Here is a 6,000-nt window from a genome sequence, read left to right as displayed (position 1 = left end):
CTCTCTCTCTCAAAATAAATAAATAAACTTTTAAAAATCTTAACAAAAAAACAAAAAGTAACTTACTGCCCTATAGTATCACAATTAAAAAAAAAATGATTGCTCCTGTTGCTAACTCCTTGGACTCATTGGTCACATTCCCAGGTCTTGCTTTCATCCATTAACTTGCACTTTTAGAGTTGGATTTGATCCAGTTTTACTACTTTCTGGAAGATTTCATATGGAAATTTAGAAATTTAGAAATCTGGAGGTGCCTGGGTAGGCCAGTCAATTAGGCTTCCAACTTTGGCTCAGGTCATGATCTCATGGTTCCTGAGTTTGAGATCTCATGGTTCCTGAGGTTGAGCCCCAGGTTGGGCTCTCTGTTGTCAGCACAGAACCCACTTTGGATCCTCTGTCCTCCCTCTGCATCCCCCTCCCCATCCCTCCCCGGCTCACACATGCACACTCTCCCTCTCTCCCTTTCTCTCTCAAAAATAAATAAACATTAAGAAATTTTTTAGAAATCTGGGGCATTGTTCCTCCTCAATGTGATGGGAAGGAAAGGTGTAACTGGTTGTTGTTTGCTAATTATCCATAGCTACCTCAGCAGAAGACACAAAGCAAAGGGATTTAGCAAGTGTTGTTCCCCAGTCTATTGGCATTTATTCATGTTGTCCTTCCTAAGCAAGGTTACTATAAACTGAGTTTTATCATAAGGTTACTAAAAACTTTCAGTTTTTGCTCTATTAATCTTCAATATGAAAATATTATTTAGTTTTCAACTCAGGAGGCATTCCCAGAAGCTGTTATAGCAAGAGGGATGCTTTCACATAATAGCATGCAGCTCAGGGAATTATTTGAGCAAAGAAAAATGTTTCTGGTTGGTGTTGCAGCACAGAGAATACCTAGATTCACTCTCGAACTTCTTCAGGCCTTGTCATGACTGTTTTCCTATAACTGGTTCTCCAGTGAGACCATACTTCCTAATGGTGAGGAACAGACTAAACTCACTTCTGTCATTGCCTGGCTCTCCAAACCAATCTTTGTGAGCCCTGCAGCTCAAGGTCTGGGTTTTCCTTGCAAGAGTTAATAAAGTGGAGGCACACCAAAAAAAATTTGTTTTTCATTTGGTTTCAGTTCTTCCTTCAAAGCTCTGTCCTGTCACCAACTAAACACCGGACAGTTCTTCCCAGAGCACCTCATTCTTGAAGAGAGTGGGTTTTCCTGAAACTGGATTTGGAGAATGAAGACCCACTCCCTGGCACTGAAAAGTAAAAGAGCTGAAATATCTTGGTAGTGCTTTTGACTGTGCAATGATTTTTTCTCTTGTGTTCTTCCAGCGGTTGAGGAGTCCTGCAATAGTTCAGGATAGGCCTTGTGAAGAAGAACCCCGGTGTTGATAGAGAATGGTCTCCCTGACCTGTGGTGTATTGACAAATTTCTGGGAGTGATGGGGGGATCTTTCCAAAGGTAGGAGGCATTCCTGTAGAAGTCCCTTGTTCAAGTCTTGCAGTTGCAGTTGCGCCAGTAGATGGCGCCTCTAACTTTTTTACTGATGTACTACAAATTTATTTTTCCGTTGCTAACCCAAGATCCACCCGCCCCCCTCCCCGCCCTTCTCAGCGCCCATCGTGGCCCTTTAAATAATCTGGGACGTTTTTGATTCTTTTGATTCTCTTAGAAAAAGTTAAAATAGGCACAGTTCTTACAGGTCAAGAGATTATAGAAAATGCAAAAACTGGGATTGTCATGGCGAGTATCACTGCAATTTCATATGAAAGAAACCACAATGAACTAAGCATGAAAACAGGTAAAGAACTGAAGACTGGAAAAGTGAGCCTCCACTCACATTTTTTTTTTTTTTCTCCAGACACTTTCAGTGCCTTGTATTATCAGGATTTCTACAGCTGAAGATTTTCCTTTGGGAAAGCAATCCACTTGCTTTTTATTTGTACAGACTGGACTCATGAATAGACTATAAGTTTTCCATAGGCACTGGTCACTGCCAGAAGCAGGCAAAACTCAGAGAAATGATGCAGGCTTGCCAATCTTTAGAGAGGTTGCAGTCCTAATGGGCAATTGAAAAACTGTCTGGCAAGTCCTGGGGGAAACCCAGGGAGTTACAGTAGCAACTAGAAGGAGTGTAAAGGCCCCACAGCAACAGAGAGAGCACAGGGTCCAGTTGCAGGGAATCCAAGAAGGAGCTGCAGGTTGCAGGGCAAGGGGGAGGCTGGTTGATGTGGATGATGTCTAAGCTGAGATCTGAAGGAGGAGCAGGAGCCAGCCAGGCAGGGGTGAATTGGAAGGAGGTACAGGGGAGTAGGAACATGTTCCAGGGAGAGGAGTGGGAACAGCATCTGTGTAGAGAGAGAAAGGCCTAGTTCAGGTTAAGGTCAGTATCTTCACGGTGCTTTAGAAAAGTCTCCTCAGAGATTCTTACCCGTTTTTGTGACATAAACCCCTTTGGCAGTCTGCTGAAGTCGTTGGGTCCCTTCTCAGAATATTGTTTTTAAATGCATAAAATTAAGTTTGTTGGAATTCAAAGGCAACACTTCTGTTGGAATACAATTATCAAAATATTTTTAAAATCTGTGTTACAATAATATAATAATGTATGTATCTTCAGGAATGTGTAACATTACAAGATGTATTGGCAAGTGTAATAACTATTATTTTGAAATAGTTATGAGCATGTAAGGGGATATAAAAATTTATTAAAATATCTGTGATTTCTCTCGGTAACAAAATCACAGGCAACGTTAATATTACTGTAGTTTGTTGCTTACCTTTACTGAAGGCAGTGCTTTCAATGATAGATTAGTGAAAATAAAGATGCATTTTTTCCTCCAACCAAATAACCAATTGAATTCTATCCATAGACACTTTATGAGTGTGTGGAAATCAGACCGAAAACCTTTCTTAACAGCAGGGTGGTGAATGGATTGAAAGAGCAAGACTGAAGACAGTTGCTGGGGTGAGCCAAAGCCCTCAACTCAGGGAGGCATCAATATTCCCAAGGGATTTGGATTTAAGGAGGGCGGAACCAGTGGTGCCAGCAGAGCAGGGGCTTCTGCCTTCCACTCTCAGTGCTGCAAACCTTGCGGAAGCACCAGCCAGGTGCCAGGTTCTGTGGCACTATGCAGCGTGCTCAGCCTTGTGAGAGAGAGAACATGTAAATCATTTCTGCAAGGGATTAATGAGCACTAAATACTAATCTCTGTCATGGTATTGGATGCTGATTAAGACCCACTGGAGTTGGACAGACTTGAGTTACACTGCCCTTTCTTACACAGTTACAGAAGCTGTATAGCCTCCGACAAACTTATCTTTCAGTGTACTCATCTGTAAAAAGGAGTAATAAAAATGTCTATCATGATCATAGGGTTATGATGAGTTAAAGTGATGTAATTCATTGTGGCGCCTGTAGATAATAAATAGAGGATAAACAAAGGCTAAATATGAGTTGAATAAATCTGCCTGATGACCTTTGAAGAGGAGAACCCCTCTCTATTCTTTTTCTCTCCCCTGTGCCTCCCTCTCAGCTTAAATCTGAGAGAGAGTTTAACACTTTCTTTTCTGGGAAGGTAGCCGTGTTTCAGGTCTTCGCTCTCTGGCTTCTAGATACTGCCAAGGTTCCATATGTTGTCAACATCTTTTTAATGTTTCCCAGTGTATACTTTTCTTGAGCACATGCAGCCTGCTGGGAGCTGGAAGAGAATCTTCAACACTGTGCCTCCAAGTGGCTTTTGCAGTGAAACCTGGTATTTCATAGCAAGGACAGGTATTAAAAACCTTGGGGTCAGAGTTTATAGCAATTAAACTCCCTCACTCAGAAGCTAGGTTAATTAAGACGGAGCAGACCAGCATTGGAATATGTAGGGATGGCAATAACGGTAGAATTCTATGCACTGTTGCTTGTTTCATATAAAAAGAAACTAAATCAAGCACACATGTGTTCTGGAATGTTTCTTTCCCTGTCTTCTTTATCTGTGAGGTGAGAGTGCTCCAAAAGACAGCTTTTGGCCAAACCTGACATTGGTGACGCCAGAATAAATTGACTAGTAAATCCGTAACTGGAATTGCCAACTATTTTCACTCGCATAATTTACGTCAGTCCGAGGCAAAAAGCTGCGTTCGACGAGGATGGGATTCGAACCCACGCGTGCAGAGCACAATGGATTAGCAGTCCATCGCCTTAACCACTCGGCCACCTCGTCCCAGAAGCCTAGTGCTTCCTGGTAGCTATAGGGAGTAATACTAGGGGGATATGACGCAATGTTATGGAAGTCGCCATTTTGTACGGAAACAAAGATCCGATATTGTTATAGCAAGTAATCAAAAGAAGATGGCTGCTCCCGCAATGTGAGGGATCTATAATGGGGAGGGACCAAGGAAAATTCGGTTGAAAACGAGATAACCTTGAAAGAAGTAAAACTGATACACAGACTGGGAAAGAAGTTTGCTTAAAGGAGTCGGGTACTGGGTTGTTCCGGAGCCTAAGGGGCGGAGCCGACGCGTAGAGCAGCTTTGCGCATGTGCAATAACTAGGCGGTTAGATTTGAATACCTCACTGAGGCAGTCTGGGCGTTGTGAGGTGAAGTTGGTGGGTGGCTGCGGGCTCTTTCTGAGGAGCGCGCGGACCCCAAAAAAGTCTGAGGAGCATTTGTCAAGCATTTGGACTGCGGTGGGTAAAGAGAATGATTCTTTCGTTCCAGGGTTCCGTGGCGGAGGCTTTAGGTTTTTTCTGGGCGCTCTGAAGGCCCGGCGGTCGGAGGTGGGGACGCTCCCTCCCTCTTCCTTGGCGGCCTCCGAAAGCGCTGGGCCGGGAGTAGAAGTTTCTGCCTGCTTGGGGGACCTTTGCTCACCCGGGCTTGCACTTTGTGCGCCTTTCTCCTCCCTAGCACTTCTCCCTCCACACCTGGGCCCGTCGGGCCTGCTTGGATTGCGGGTCCGCGGCGCCCCGCCTTGCCATCTCTTCTGTCAGCGCTCCCGGACTCTTCCTCGCTCCCTGCGACTCCCGGCGGTTTGTATTTCCCACTCTGTCTTTTCGTAGCTATAAATGAAGTGACAGCGATGAGCGGTTTTAAGTGCTCTACTGGTCGTAGTTTATTTGCAGTGTCTGATCCGTGTGCTTAGCAGCACTGAGCAGACATTCGGTTTCATGCAGTAACAAGAACATTAACAAATAAAGCCAGTATCAGTACGCCGCAGGCGAGTTTTGGCAAATCTCCCTGTGTCATTTGTAGCTCGGAGTTAAACCCCCTTTTTCTTGCTGCTTATCTCAGTAATAGAGTTTAAGAAAAAATTTTCTCAAAACAGTATTGCCAATTGGATTTTTAGAGATAAAGTTGTAGAGATACGACAGAGAAAACCAGAGCAGAGCTTTTCACTTCAGTTGAATTGGATCACTCGAATTCCTCAGATATTTATTGGGTTCCTTGTCTTGTGCTAGGGCCGGGAGCAATGATGCAGAGTCCCTAATCTGGAGGAGTTTACACACAGTCCAGAAAGGGAAATGATTAATATACACAAATATTTAGAATACAAGATAATGTAAAGGATGATAGGAAATTGTAAGGTGGTAAGGGAGCACGGGAAGGGGAAAGCTTATTGGATGCTTTAGGCACTGGAGACTAAAAGGGGCTTTGTGGAGAAAGGGGCATATGAGGTGGCACTTGTAGAGAAGGATGCTTTGCAGAGTCGAGTCAGCCTAAAATTTTGCTAATTAAAGGGTGGGTTCAAAGCAGTATAATTCTTTTTAACTGCGTGAATGAATGGCTGGAAATGTATAGAAGATGACAGATACAATGTTTGGAATGGTAGTATCAATGACGTGTTTGATGCTAAATAAGAGCATAGAAGATGCTCTAGATATTGATAATGCTGTCCAATAAAGATTTCAGTGATAATGGTAAGGTTTTAGATTTGTGCTGCCCAATATGGTTACCATTAGTCACAAATGACAACTGAATGCCTGAAATGTGGCCATTGTGAGTGAAGAACCGAATTTTCAATTTT

At 43.4% G+C, this 6,000-nt stretch overlaps 1 protein-coding gene and 1 non-coding gene across 5 annotated transcripts in view; one reads left to right on the top strand and one right to left on the bottom strand.

Moving 5' to 3' along the window:
- Window positions 1-4,117: 4,117 nt before the first annotated feature.
- Window positions 4,118-4,199, bottom strand: TRNAS-GCU (transfer RNA serine (anticodon GCU)). The gene has a single exon. It is a non-coding gene; the product is annotated as a tRNA-Ser (tRNA).
- A 119-nt stretch (window positions 4,200-4,318) lies between these two features.
- Window positions 4,319-6,000, top strand: part of KNL1 (kinetochore scaffold 1) — a 67,072-nt gene continuing 65,390 nt past the window's right edge. Inside the window, exons 1-2 of one of the 4 annotated variants that reach the window (XM_019442547.2) lie at window positions 4,319-4,666; window positions 4,884-5,005. The gene's annotated coding sequence lies outside the window, so the exon portion shown is untranslated. Of the gene's footprint in view, window positions 5,006-6,000 lie in introns of all 4 variants that reach the window. The other 3 variants (XM_019442545.2, XM_019442548.2, XM_019442546.2) reach the window with 3 other exon arrangements.

This window comes from Panthera pardus, unplaced genomic scaffold, assembly GCF_024362965.1.
Source record: "Panthera pardus isolate Hobbes unplaced genomic scaffold, ASM2436296v1 HiC_scaffold_24, whole genome shotgun sequence".
Taxonomy (NCBI): Eukaryota; Metazoa; Chordata; class Mammalia; order Carnivora; family Felidae; genus Panthera; species Panthera pardus.
This window is presented reverse-complemented; position numbering and strand designations above follow the sequence as displayed.